The following is a 15,469-nucleotide window of genomic DNA, read 5'->3' as shown; positions in this document are numbered from 1 at the left end:
AGCAATGTCCAAAACCAGAAAGTTAGCCCACCAGTTGTCCAAAAATGTGCATTATCTGTGCCCCCTTGAGGAGAAGGAGGGAAGATATTATGCCCCGGTACAAGTACAGGGGCATGGTACAATTTTGGCACTGGTGGACACTGGATCCCAAGCTACCCTTCTGTCCAAAAGGGCCTTTGATGAACTAGATGCAGGAAGGGGGGAGGATTACCGTATTCCTCTCACCTCTCTTCCTGGACAACTGCAGAACTTTGACGGGAAGGAAATTCCCGTCGAAGGGACTGCAGACTTGGACATTAAAATTGGGCGACACAAGGTGAAACACCCGGTCATAGTAGTGACTCCAGAGGGCACCCCTTGTTTACTAGGGAATGACCTCCTGAGAAGATTGTCACCCCTAATAGATTGCGTAAACAAGGTCCTCTGGACCCAGACTAGCCGACCAATAAAATTAAAACAGAGTGTCAACCATGTTAGTTTAAATGGCACCTGCCACATGGTTGAACAAAAATCTGACCAAGTAGAATTTCACTTCCAGAATAGCCCTATTCCAGATGTGACAATAATAGCAGTAGGACAACGGACTGGTGATGTGGGGTCCTCTCTATTTCTGAAAATCAACCTTCCTTCCAGTTTAAGGTGGTATTTCACACTGGAAGGAAACACTCTGAAATTCTTTACCAATCCACAATTAGACACTCCCACTCCTATAGTCCGGAAAGATGTGAAATCAGCTCAGAGCCTGGCTGATATTCAGCAAATTGGAGAGCAGTTGTTCATCCCTGTTCAGTTAAATGATGGGAAGGACTCTGTTCTCGCTCGAGTGTGTGTGAACAATGGTAAGAGCTTCATCAGCGAAGCCATGTTCCGCCAACTCCCAAAAGATCCAGCCATTCCCACATTCAAACTGCTAGATAAATGGGAAATGGACCTGGAAGCACCTAATTCCAAATATCTCCTGCCAAGCAGGTGTATGCTCAAAATCTCCATTGGCAACAAGAGCATAGTCCATAATTGTTGGGTCGTGCGAGACGTCACTGCCGCCTTTTACTTAGGCAGTGACATTCTCAATCGCTTTGCCATTAGTTTGGACCTAATAAACTTCAAAGCTTGGTCCCGATTAGCGGATAATCCCATGGGCTTTGATGATTCAAAAAAGCATTTAGGTCAGCTCAATTGCTACCTTATGCAGTTGAAATTCAGATTAAAGAGGAAGTCACCATCCCAGTAAGGACCCGACAATTCTCCCTGGGAGTGAAAGTTAAAAGAGGGCAAAAAATGAAAAACCCTGATGCTTACATACATCTAAATGCTTCTCTCCAACAGCAAGGGTTAGGGGTAAACCCAACACCATTAGTCAACATAGAACATGACACCATTCCAATAGAGGTGGATAACAGCGACTTAAAGAGTATTACTCTAGCCGCAGGCACCATTATTGGAATGGCGGTTGATGACCGACATTTCTCTATTGATTTAGGAAATGAACTGTTAGGACCGATCCCCAAGGACTGTTTTGACAGTGACAGTGAGGACAACACAACACCAGACAGGATTTTCACCCGGCATGGGGGGAACTTCCTGGTGTACACTTCTTGCCCTTATGGTAAGGAAGATGTGACTTGTGACTTCAGGAGGGATGAGGTGATTTTCCAGGTCCATGAGGGCTGCCTTTCCCACCTGAAGCCTCCAGTCCAAATCAGCACTCTGACCAGGGACTTCTCCACCCAGCTGGAGGAGGCCGCTGAGATAGCCAAACCAGAAGTCTTTCCAGGCTTCAGGCAGATGGTGGAAGAGAGAGTCAACCTAGCTGATGCCTGTGTGACTCTGGAACAGAAGCAAAAGTTGAAACAAGTTTTCTTGGATTTCCAAGATCTCTTTGCGGTAGACTCATATGACTGTGGTCGCACCGACATCCACACCACAACAATTCCCACGGACCCTGGCATGACTCCAGTGTTTGTGAAACAATATCGCTTGCCTCTCGCATCCATGGAGTCCCTTACTGAAATAATTAAGAACCTTGAGTCCCGGGGAATAATCCATCCAGTACACAGCACCTTCAATAATCCGGTGCTGGGAATATTGAAGCCAAACGGCCAGTGGAGACTCTGCGCCAACCTTAGGGAGCTCAACAAACGGGTCCATACTTCCCGATGGCCTCTGCCCGACATTGACCAAGGGCTGGCCCAGATTCAAGGGTCACAAGTATTCACTGCAATAGACCTGACCAATGGATACTGGACCGTGCATGTCAGTAGGGAGGACCAATACAAACTGGCTTTTACCTTTGGGGGCCAGCAGTACACATGGACCCGGACTCCCTTCGGATACCTCAACTCCGGCAATGAATTAAACATTTTCCTACACAAGGCCATGCCCGACCTGGGTGCGAGGGGTAACCTGGCTTATGTAGATGATGTCCTCATCAAAAGTTCATCTGTGGAAGACACATAGCGGAGATCCATTATGTTCTGACACAGTTGAGGGCCGCCGGAGCAAAACTTTCCTTTCAGAAAGGACAGTGGTGTAGAACCCGTGTTAATTTCTTGGGGCATGAGATTACTCCTCAGGGTCTTTGTCCCCAAGAAAAGAAATTGGAAGCACTTCAGAAACTGAAGGATCCCACAACTCTGCGGGAACTAAGGAGCCTCCTTGGACTGACTAATTACAGCAGAAAGTTCATTGAAGGCTACGCAGAGATCACTAGACCCCTGATTCATCTCCTGAAGGGGGGGTTAAGTGGGAATGGGGTCCAGAACAATCCGAGGCAGTAAGACAACTCAAAAGAAGCCTCTCACAAGCGCCTTGCCTAGCTTACCCTGTCAGAAACAAGGAGTTCTTCTTGGAGACAGGGTTCTCTAATACGTGCTTGACGGTAGTATTATACCAAAAGCATGACAAGGTCAATAAAGTAATCTCCTATGCGAGCAAAACTTTATCCTCTGTGGAGGAAAAATTCAACGATTGTGAGAAGGCATTCCTGGCAACGGTGTGGGCATTGAAGAATTACTGCCCGTTTATCCAGGGGGAACACATCATAGTGGAGACTCCACACCAGCCTCTGCAATATCTCCAAAGTGACAGAATCCGGGCCGGAAATGTGAGTAATTCCCGAATTACTTCCTGGATTCTGTGGAGGTCAGATATGGCCAAAACAAGAAGAGTCCCCTCGCGCAAGGTCTGGCTGACTTGCATGATTGTGCCAGAGAACACTGTCTCGAGGACGAAAGTCTAAAAATCAAGGACAACATGGAGGCATACCTCAATTCCCCACACAAAGTCTTTGAAGAAGACAAGTGTGAGGGAATGCCCACTGTCTATGTGGATGGATGCTCTTACCATGTTGACAACAACGGGGAGAAAGAACTGGTGGCCGGCCTAGGGAATGCATGGGTGAAGGAGTTTCCAGAACCCTCCGCTGGATACAAAATTGGTCCCCGAAGTAGTCAGGTGGCAGAATTGATGGCTGTGCATCAGGCCATCCTCACTGCTGTCCAACATCAACTCCACGAACTATTCATAATCACAGATTCGGATTATGTACGGAACGGGTTCGTGGAGCACCTGGTTAATTGGAAAATCAGAGGCATGTTATGTGCTAATAACAAACCCTTGAAACATGGAAAGGTAATTCAAAACATTGATTATCTGGTCACATCGAATGGGATGACCATCTACTGGAAAAAGATCAAGGGTCATTCCAAAGTAGAGGGACCAGACAAAACTGGAAATGACTTAGCTGATCAGCTGGCCAAAACCGGAGCCATCCAAGGGGATCTAATATAAATAGAGTCCCTGTTGGGGGCAATCCAGGTCACTGCTATCACTAGGTCCCAGATGAATGCTCACAATGATCTTTCAACTGCACAATGGAGTAAGGAGACCCATGATGCTGATTTGATTACAGCTCAGAAGGGGGATCCAATAATTGGGAAGTTTTACCAACACATTGAGGACCGTGCAAACTTTCCGCTGACGGATACCGATTACATTGGGAAAGAGGACCTAAGAGTGTTGATGAAATGTCCAAAAATGTTCCGAATCCAAGACGGTTTGTTGGTAAGGAAATCCCAAGCTGGCCATGATCAGTGGGTGGTTCCTACCTCATTCCGAAGCCTGATGTTAAGTCACGCCCATGATGCGGCCACCGCCGGTCATAGGGTGTTTCACACAACACTGGAAATCTTAAGAGAGGTTGCATACTGGCCACACATGGGGCAAGACCTCGACCAATACTTGAAGGGGTGTCTTGTGTGTGCACAATTTCAGCCATCATCCCTCACACTCCGTGCGCCTCTCCAAAAGAGGGGGATGACGCTGCCATGGTCAGATTTGCAAATCGACTTTGTAGGCCCTGTAATTCGCTCGTCTAGAGGAAACAAGTACATGTTGACCGTTACATGCTTGTTTACCAAGTGGGTGGAATGTCTCCCAGCCCCAAACTGCAAGGCAGAAACAGCAGCTGCCCTGATGATTAACCACATCTTTTCCCGTTTTGGTCTACCTCAATGGATTGAGTCAGACAGAGGTAGCTACTTCACCAGTGAAGTAATGACAAAGATGTGGGAGATACTGGGGGTTAAAAGGAAGCTACACATTGCTTATAGGCCAGCTTCTTCTGGAGCAGTGGAGAGATATAACCGAACCATTGTGAGCATCTTAAAAAAGTTTGTGGCTGATTCTGGGCCAAATTGGGATATCCGATTACCTCTGGTCCTAATGGCCATCAGATCTACCCCTTCATCTGCAACTAAAATGTCAACATTTGAGTTGATGACTGGACGCAAGATGGTGCTTCCCCAGCATTTGCTCTACAGAACCCAAGAGCAAACTTCGATAAATGCCTCCACAACCCATGAGTATGTGGAGAATTTAAGGAAACACCTTCAGCATGCTTTTGCCTATGCTCAGCGGAATCTAGAAAGATCAGTCGAGAGCATGAAGACCCACTATGATTTAAAAACTACCCGAAAGGAATATAAGGTGGGTGATCGGGTCTATCTATACAATTTCCAAAGGAACCAGGCCAAACAGCGGAAATTCTTGCCTACATGAAGGGACCGTTTGAAATTATAAACAAGATCTCCCTTGTGGCCTATAAGATCTGCATCCCCAAAGGCAGTCTGGTGGAAGGGGAAGACAAGTGGGTACATATAAATCAGCTAAAGTGTTGCCATCCCAGGCACACTCTATAACAACTGGAGGAATCCACTGGAATCCCAGAGGGGGCCGCTCCAGAGTAATTCAGTTCCAACAATAAAATATTCCACATATAGCATATAAAATTCTGTGATCCTTGTATATATATATGTTCTTGTCTCCTAATTTAAAAAAGAAAATGTATATGTTCATGTCTTCTGATTCATAAAATGTATATGTTCGCTACACCATTAATAGTGGTGGAGAAATGTCTACAAATAGGTATTGCCGCTTTGCTTTATCATCCTAGGAGAGATGAAACCATGGAGACTGACCAAGGAGGACGACCCGGGACCGGGAGCAGAGACCCGAGGGGCCCGAGGTACCGCCCAATCTTCCCATCACGACCAGCAAGGAGAACTGATTGATTGACTGGAGGGAGGAAAAGATGCTGAACTGTGCCATCCATGGAATTAGAAGAAGAGGAGGCGAACATCCCAGATCTTGCGAGTTCCATCAGCGAAAGGACAGAATGGCCATCGCAAGAGGGGGGCTTGTGGGATGTTTTTACCCATGCATCCAAGCCCTACCATAAAACTGTGCAGTACTGGCATGGAAAACATCATGATGGCCAGAACTCCCCAGAGAGTGCACAGGGAAAACATGAAGAATAGGCTGCCACCCATTTTTGCCTATGTTGTGAGCACAGGAGGGCACTGCCTAAAACCACCATTGGGCTACACACACAGTAGCCTGAAACCATTGGGAATGGCAATGCTGATTGCCAAAAAGCAACTCAGAACTGTGGGGAATTCATTTTCTTAATCCCAAAAATGGTTGCATTACCAGTACTCACCACTATCAGAAAGCCGGCGTTTTAAAACCACCAGACCTTTGTGTAAAACTGAACAAATGAAACAAAACCAGACCAAGGAAAGAATTGCTAAGAGGTGGATACAATGTAAAACTATATTCTGAAATGACTTGAAGGAAGTAATTATTTAATGTATAGGTAAAAATTGTCAGTTTGATTTGAATGTAGAAAACTGGGAACAAAAAGTGACATTTAGCTGAAACCTGGCTTAATGAAACTGAATTCTGCCTGACAACTACCCCCGACAGGAGTTGAAACTGTATCAACAGCCACTCTTCCCAGGCCTAGCTGCATCCTGCTGCCCCTTGCCAAAAGGAGTTCACCTCTCTGATTAGATTAGGGGTGGAGCACCTGGGAACTGGAAGGGACAGAACAATGCAACTTCCTTGACTCAGGCAAATGTTATATTGGGGGCATCGTAAAATAGCTTCCTCTTGGGAGAAACTGGGGGGCAGCTGTGCCTCTGTGAACAAGCTTGCTTGGGGGAAGTGGATAAACCAGTTATTCCACCCTGTGATGTGGGAAGCCACACTCATTGTTGACCAGGGCATAATTTAAAAAAAGATGGATAATTCATAGTACGGACTTGTCAGAATTATATAAGTAATACCATTATTCTTGTGATTTTTTGGTGCACATTTTAAGAGGCGTTAGGACCCTGTGGTGTATTCTGGGGGGTTGCTAGGGGAAAATAGGGTCTTACTCCAAATGTCTGCATGTTAAAAATCTGACACTTCATCAATTAATGTCCATACTCCTTGCGCACATGTGTGTAATTTTGGGTAAATGTCCGATATTGCAAAACCAGTTAAAAAGCGCAAAATGTTGTCATTTTTTAATGCAAGCCCCCAGGAAGATCAGAGGCGGACAAGCATGGACCATAAGGAATAGATAATGTGTACATGTAATTTCAACAAATTGTGTATCTGGGAAAGATGTGTTTGAATCAAATATAGATTTGTGGGCAAACTGACCAGGGGAGGATCCTCTGACCCATAAACAGACCTCATCATGATGACAATCCATTTCCTTCCCCCAATCATGGGAGAGGGGAGAATTGGGCCAATGACAAGTAGAGAGGGGCAGGCTTAGCTAGGCCCAGGCACACACCCATTTTCAAAACACATAAAAAGAGACTGCTGGGACAGGTAGAGACATTCAATTCCATTTGCTGTGGAGCATGCTGACCGGCGACTTCACATCCAGAGATCCAGACTTCAAATCCATCAATCTCCAGAACCTGTAGCAGAAATTAACTCCAGAATTTGTAGCAGAGAGGCCTGAATCCACCAGCTGAATCCTCTTCAGCAGGCCTCAAAACTAACCAAACTATTCAACAGCCGGGCGAGCTGTTTGAAGTTTTGCCCGAGAATTTTTGCAAGAACCTGTAGCAGTACCCAGAAAGCAGTGTTACATCCAGAATCCAGAGAGGCTAGACCAGCAGAGCAGAGCTGACCCAGATCGCTGTGAGCAGAACCGGTGCCTGATTGACCCGCCAAGCAGACAGAACCGCAGCCGGACGTGTTGACCAGATCCGTGACGAGGCCTAGTTCAAATTTATATTGTGAGTACTTAGCAGAACTGTGCAGAACCAATCTCTTAGTTAAAATAATCTAATCCAAACTATTTTAACCTAAGTAGAACTGCCTCCTAGAAATCGTGTCATCTGTCATTTTTAAAGCTGCACAACTGTCACCTGTCAATTCTGCAGCTGCAAGCTGTCACCTGTCATTTTGAGTTTACTTTAAATCCGAAAAACTACCTTTATTTAATCGTCCGTATCTCTGGAACCGGTTGGGCTAGGAACAAAATTCCCTATACGTTTCCCGTAATCGCGAGACACGCACTCGCGAAATTTACCACGATTTGCGATTTGGCCCGATTTCTTCATCTGTAGAAATCAGCAGCTTTTTTCTTCTCTTTGCTAAAATTCATTTGCAATCTGCTAATCATTCATAGAGTATTGTTAAAGTGAGCCTGAACTAATATAAAGTAGCCATCACCTACCCTGAACCTCTAGAGGGAATTAAAAGCAATTTTAGCACCTTTTCACTTCCTTGCAAACCACATTAAAGTAATTCGCCTGTGTTTAAAACTCATCCCTGTTTTCCCTAAGCTTCCTGGGAGAACTGGAACTGTGTATTGCATTATAAAGTGTGATTTGTTGGGATTCTTGAAGACTGTGTGCTCTCCTTCCATTTCTGGTATTGCATAGGGGGGAGTGAATTGTCAAAAGAAAAAGTGATCATATTGCCTTTTGATAAAATCATAACAAGTTTTTTCTGTACTGCATTTTATTCCTTGAACCATATAAAGCATTCTTTCCCACCTTGTTCTTCTGTTCCTATTCATAGTTACCTCTTGCTGATTACTGCTCATATTCACAAGTGTAACATCCATTATCAATTTATTTATAGAAGTCTGATATATATATTGTTTAAATTTTCAAATAAACCTTTTAATTTGCAAAACAAACCTACTTCTTGGCTCAATGGGGTCAGGGGGTTTCTAAGAGGGGGGTGTTATACAAGGGTTGTCATCCAGAGTACTGAACTGGATATAAAAATACATCAATAAGGGTTTTCCTCAGCATCCCAGACTAGGCATTGACTTAGCTGTAGTGTTGATTGAATATCGCTTACAGTTACCATGCCTACTCAGGCACCGACAGTGGCACAGGCAATGGAGGGACAACAGGCTCCTCAGAGCAGCGCAGGTGCAGTACGCCTTCAACAAACATTATCTGGTCAGAGGGCATACCAACGGAGCATGCACGGGGCACAGTGGCAGCAGATGACAGCAAGAAGGAATCGGTATGTTGCAGGGCAGACAAGACCAAGGAGGCAGGTCACAACTTTGGGGCAGGAGGACCATGTGGGTGCACTAAACACTATTTATTCATGTTCCGCAATTAGGAAAGGCAGCTGCTGGCAGAGAGGCAATGGGCACTGGAGCCACTTGTGATGGTGGCCAGGGCTGAGGTAGCGATGCATCGGGCGAGGAGACGGGCTGCCATCCTGGAACCCACTTGCAATGCAGCGCAGGAAGTTGAACTACAGATGCTGCCCACCCTGCAAGTCCTCCAGGAATCATCAGAGGCCCACCTGATGGAGGAGGACGTGGCATGTCACTCAGCCCTGGTTGAAATTCTGGGTGACATTGGTGATTAGGTCTCGCCCGCTGCCTTTGTATGTAGTTATTTAGGTATAGGTTTAATTTTGTTCTTTTTTCGTTTTGCCCCAGATTATGATTCCTTTCCTTCCCTGTTTTTCATATACATAGGTATTTAGATATAGAGTTCTTTTCATTTGTCATCATTTACCTCAGAATTAATGAACCTTTCTTCCCAGTTTTTGTTGTATTTAGTTTTGTTTAATACAGGTTTTATATGGTTACATTCCATGCTTCATGCAGTTCATTTGTGTCTCTGCTACTTTGATTGTTGACATTTCACCGAGTGCATTTCTCCATTGCAGGTCATGTTCATTGTGCTGTACATGAGTGATGTAGCTGATGTGATGGTTGCAGGTGGAGGAATGCACAGGTGCCTGACATGTGGAGATGGGTCCATCAGACAATTAGGGCCTGCACTGGATGTTTTAAATTGCATTTACATGTGCAGCAGCACTGTGTGTTTAGAGTCAGTGTGGTTGGGGAGGGGAGTTCTGGTGTGTATGAGATGATGTACATCCGGGGATGGTTGCATTGATGTGTGTATGCATTTTATATTTTTTCTTTGACTCTGATTTTGGATGTAATGCCACCTGTTCCTGTGTGTTTGCACAGTTTCACATTGTTTTCATTTCAGGGCCACTGTTATTCATGTGTCCCCTTTGCACAACCTTTGGATTGTGCATTTGTCCACACTCTGTTCACTGCATTCTGTATTTCACATTGTGGTTGCTGCGGTGGGAGATGGGCTCACTGTGGATGGGTTACGCTCACTGTGGATGGGTTACCTGGTCAGGTCACTTGCACATTGGTTTATCATTGTTGTGTCACTCCAATGTCATGCGCACACGCCCACCAACATATGCAGTCACACTCTGCCTACTCTCATGTCTTGCTCCACATCTGCCACTGGAATGCAGTTGTGACCCAAGTTTGCTAATTATGTGTGGCAGCACACATTTCCTTTCTCAGTAAGTCATGCACTCTTTGACTGCACTCCCATCCCCCATGTATGGGCCCGCCATGTTGTGCTCCCTGACAGCGACTTTGCAACCCCTTCCACCCGGCTGTCTTATGCTCAGGCTGTGACGTGCATGGTCATTATTTGTTCATCTGGTCGACGTTTGAATCAGTTTAATTCTGTCCTCAGGTCACATTCAGTTGCTGTACTTTGGTGCCTTTGCAGTGGCCCATGGCCAATATGCACATGCCACTTTGCATTGCATGCACTTGTCACATGTGGATGGGGTGGCCACAGGGTTGTTGGTGCAATATAGTGCTGTCTGGCTGGGGTGCTGCAGATTCAGTTCTGCCAGCGAGTGACAGAGGATTCTCCAGTGCAGGAATGATGTTCAGTGCTTCCTGTTGATCATATTGGCAGTGGACATGTTGGGGCTCTGCTTCATGGTAGAGGCAGACCACAGAGGTTAAGGTGAGTTGCAGCCATGCATTGTACTGGTTGTGTGTGAGACTGTGAGGGGGCGGGATGGGGTAGTGACAGAGGTGAGGGGGGCTGTTGGGTGGTGTGTGAAGTTGAGGGGGTAGCTGTAGTAGTGTCAGAGGTGGGGGGGCTGGTGGGTGGTGTCTTGACTTAGGGATGCTGCCTGCAGTAGTTTCAGAGGTAAAGGGGCTGGTGGGTGTTGTCTGGACCTGAGGGTGCTGCCTGGGGTAGTGTCAGAGTTGATGGGGGCTGGTGGGTGGTGTCTCGACTTGAGGGTGCTGCCTGGAGTAGTGTCGGGGGTGAGAGGGGCTGTTGGGGTGTCTGGACTTGAGGAGGCTGTCTGGGGACAGTGTCGGAGGTGAAGGCATGTGGGGAGGGGGCAGTACTGTCAGGGGGCTGCATGGGGTAGTGTCGGAGGTGAGGGGGCTGGTGGATTGTGTTGGGAATTGAGGGTGCTGCCTGGGGTAGCATTGGGGGTGAGGGGGCTGGTGGGTGGTGTCTGGATTTGAGGGTGCTGCCTGGAGTAGTATCTGAGGTGAGGGGGGTGGTGTCTGAACTTTACAGTGCTGGCTGAGGTAGTGTTGGTGGTGAGCGGGGCTGGTGGGCGGTGTCTGAACTTGATGGTACTGCCTGGGGTAGTGTCGTAGGTTTAGGGGTCTGGTGTGTGGTGCCTGGACTTCAGGGGGCTGCCTGGGGGCAGTGTCGGAGGTGAGGATGATGCGGGGAGCGGGAGTACTGTCAGGATGCTGCCTGGGGTTTGAGTCTGAGGTGAGGGGGTTGGTGGGTGGTTTCTGGACTTGAGGGTGCTGCCTGGGGTAGTGTCAGAGGTGAGGGGGGCTGGTTGGTGGTGTCTGGACTTGATGGTGCTTTCTGAGGTAGTGTCAGAGCTTAGGGGGGCTGGTGGGTGGTGTCAGGACTTGAAGGTGCTGTCTGGGGTAGTGTTAGAGGTGATGGGGCGGGTGGGTGGTGTCTGGATTTCATGGGGCTGCCTAGGTTATTGTCAGAGGTGAGGGGATCTGGTGGGTGGTGTCTGGACTTCAAGGGGCTGCCAGGGGGCAGTGTCGGAGGTGAGGGTAATACAGAGAGAGGGAGTACAGTCAGGGTGCTGCCAGGGGGGGGGGGGTTTGAGGTGAGGGGGCTGGTGGGAGGTGTCTGGACTTGAGGATGCTTCCTGAGGGCAATGTTGGAGTTGAGGGTTGTGTGGGGATGGGGGAGTACTGTCAGGGTGCTCCCTTGGGTAGTCTCAGAGGTGTGTGCTTCCTGGGGGCACTGCCGGAGGTGAGGGTGGTGTGGTGGGGTGAGTGGGTGGACTTAAACATGTTGCCTGGGGTAGTATTGGTGGTGATTGGGGCTGGTGGGTGGTGGCCGGACTTGAGGGGGCTGCCTGCGGTAGTGTTGGAGGTGAGGGGGCTGATGGTTGGTGTCTGGATTTGAGGCTGCTACCTGGGGTAGTGTTGGAGGTGATTGGGGCTGGTGGGTGGTGTCTGGTCTTGACGGTTTGATGTGCAGCATGGGTGTATGGATGCAGTTTGGGTGCTCTTGGAGTATAGGGTTGTACTTGCATTTTTGGAGGGATTCTGCCTTCATTTATGAGGGATTGTGTTTATGCTGGAGGTGCAGCCTTGATTTACAAGTGTTTGCCTGTGTTTTCGCAGGGGTGCAGCCTTGACTTACGAGAGAATTTGTGTGTTTTTGCAGGGGTACCACCTTGACTTACAAGGGAGCACCCAGGTTTTCATGTTGGCACTCGCTTCAGTTACAAGGGAGCTCATGCCTTTTCGCAGGCTTACTGCCTTGACTTACGAGGGTGCGCCCACATGTTTGTAGGGGTGCAGCCTTAAGTTACGATGGAGCTTGCATGTTTTTGCTGGGTCGCCGCCTTGACTTACAAGGCTGTGGCCGTGTTGTCGTAGGGGCGCAGCCTCGAGTTACGAGGGAGCTTGTGTGTTTTCGTAGGGGTGCTGGATGGTGGGTCAGGGGGGATGTATAGGGTTGCGCTTAGGTTGGGATATTGCTTGTTGTTTGGTTTGCATGGGGGTGTGTTCTGGGCGTTCCTTGCACAGCTTGTTTTGATGTGAGGATCGGGTTGTAATGCATGTTTGGGTCCATGAATACGTGGATCGAGCAGAAAAAAGTCTGTGCTTAGGCTCACGCAGAGTTGTTCTCGGCGTGCAGCCTTTGTGGGATAAATGCGCACTTTTCCATGAATCGGCCCCTATGAGGGCAGTTACAGGAGTTTTAGTACCCTTTCAAGAGTCCATGGGGATATTGTATGAAATTCACTCACAGTAATTTCACTACATTTTGTTTTAACGTGGAGGGTTCATCTACAGTACTTGACGCAGGTATCTCACCCACTTTAATTGCTAACCTAAAATTTTGCAATGCAGAATAAGTGAGATAGCAGCATTACTGCCATGTTTGTTACTGCACCACCGAACTCTTAATGCACCCATCTGTGCCAGTGCTCAGCCAGAAAGCTGGCTTTTTTTCTTGTATTTGCCATTGAATTTCATAATGTTTCCCATAGCAGGTATTTTTTCTGCTTTCAGTTTATTTTACTCAGTTGAGCTTACTTAACATTGTTTAAATCAGTAGTTTCCATGGAATAAAAAAAGACTATATTCATTCAAATCAGTAAAATCAGTATATATCCGGGGGTCTGACTTGGGCAAAACATTGTCTCGGTACCAATGAAAAAGTGGCCCACATTCACGAATGCCAATTCATTTATTTTGTGACAGACTGTTTGAGTAGTACCTAAGGCAGAGGTTTTCGTTAAAATGCAATGCAAATTGTGCATTTTAAATAATATTGATTCAGTAACACTGGTCAATACTACCACCGCATGGTGATGTTACTTATCCGACTGGCCCACATGGCCAAAAACCTTTTTTATTTTTGGTTCAGTCATTGCCCTCTTGCCCTATAGGTGAGTCGGAGCTTATCAGGCCGATTCATGGCGCAAGTGGGCAAAAACGTGCGAATCGCAGTGGAATAGCGAAAATCGCAGTGAACGTGCGAAAATCGCACGAAAAGCAGCGCACGTCGATTCATGGAAGGCCGTGCGCGAGAAAACCAGCGGATGTGCGAAAAAAAAGTGCGCGGCGCACGTTGGCGCACGTTGGCGCACAGGCCATCTAACAGCGTGCGCCAGGTCACAGCGAAAATCGCACAGGCCACAGCGAAATTCGCACATAGCGCGGCGCACGCAATAAAAGTAGGCGGAACACGGGCGTAACACTCGGAATGGGGAACAACTTGCCAAAACGTGGGCGTCACGGGGGAAGTACAGGGTACAAGTGCGCGGAACGCCCACACGCTCGCCTACAACACGTATTCATGGAATAGAATAGGGGAAAAAAGCGCACGCTCAAACCAGCGCACAGGCACAAACACGACCGCCACAAGAAAGGAGGCGGTAGCGTCTCTGCGGCTGTAAGAAATGTGCGCCAAAAGGTGCGCCAACAAATAGCACCTATATACTGCCATGATGAATGTCCCATACTGTGGCCCTCCAGGAAAAATGACGTGCAAAGGGGTACCCACAAACACGGACACCCGCTGACAAAAAATACGTGTGCATGTATACCGGGGTGCGCGGGAAGTGTCACACGCGATTTGCAGGGTACGTGCATCACAGGGGTTCGCGTGAAGTTATTCACACGATCGGGCCTGGGGGAGCGGGCTACGTGTATTACAGGGGTTCGCGTGAAGTTCCTCACGCGATCGGGCCTGGGGGAGCGGGCTACGTGTATTACAGGGGTTCGCGTGAAGTTCCTCACGCGATCGGGCCTGGGGGAGCGGGCTACGTGTATTACAGGGGTTCGCGTGAAGTTCCTCACGCGATCGCGCCTGGGGGAGCGGGCTACGTGTATTTCAGGGGTTCGCGTGAAGTTCCACACGCGATCGGGCCTGGGGGAGCGGGCTACGTGTATTACAGGGGTTCGCGTGAAGTTCCTCACGCGATCGGGCCTGGGGGAGCGGGCTACGTGTATTTCAGGGGTTCGCGTGAAGTTTCACACGCGAATAGCCTGGGCGCGTGAATTTGAGGGGTGCGCGGGAAGTTCCACACGCGATCGGGCCTGGGGGAGCGGGCTACGTGTATTACAGGGGTTCGCGTGAAGTTCCTCACGCGATCGGGCCTGGGGGAGCGGGCTACGTGTATTTCAGGGGTTCGCGTGAAGTTTCACACGCGAATAGCCTGGGCGCGTGAATTTGAGGGGTGCGCGGGAAGTTCCTCACGCGATCCGGCCTGGGGGAGCGGGCTACGTGTATTACAGGGGTTCGCGGGAAGTTCCACACGCGAATAGCCTGGGCGCGTGTATTACAGGGGTTCGCGGGAAGTTCCACACGCGAATAGCCTGGGCGCGTGTATTTCAGGGGTTCGCGGGAAGTTCCACACGCGAATAGCCTGGGCGCGTGTATTACAGGGGTTCGCGGGAAGTTCCACACGCGAATAGCCTGGGCGCGTGTATTTCAGGGGTTCGCGGGAAGTTCCACACGCGAATAGCCTGGGCGCGTGTATTTCAGGGGTGCGCGGGAAGTTCCACACGCGAATAGGCTGGGCGCGTGTATTTCAGGGGTGCGCGGGAAGTTCCACACGCGAATAGCCTGGGCCCGTGTATTTCAGGGGTGCGCGGGAAGTTCCACACGCGAATAGCCTGGGCGCGTGTATTTCAGGGGTGCGCGGGAAGTTTTACACGCGATCGGGCCTGGGGGAGCGGGCTACGTGTATTACAGGGGTTCGCGTGAAGTTCCTCACGCGATCGGGCCTGGGGGAGCGGGCTACGTGTATTTCAGGGGTTCGCGTGAAGTTTCACACGCGAATAGCCTGGGCG

Source organism: Ambystoma mexicanum, chromosome 5q (genome assembly GCF_040938575.1).
Source record: "Ambystoma mexicanum isolate Mex_15411 chromosome 5q, UKY_AmexF1_1, whole genome shotgun sequence".
Lineage (NCBI taxonomy): Eukaryota > Metazoa > Chordata > Amphibia > Caudata > Ambystomatidae > Ambystoma > Ambystoma mexicanum.
The sequence above is the reverse complement of the archived record's forward strand: the minus strand, read 5'-3'. Positions refer to the sequence as shown.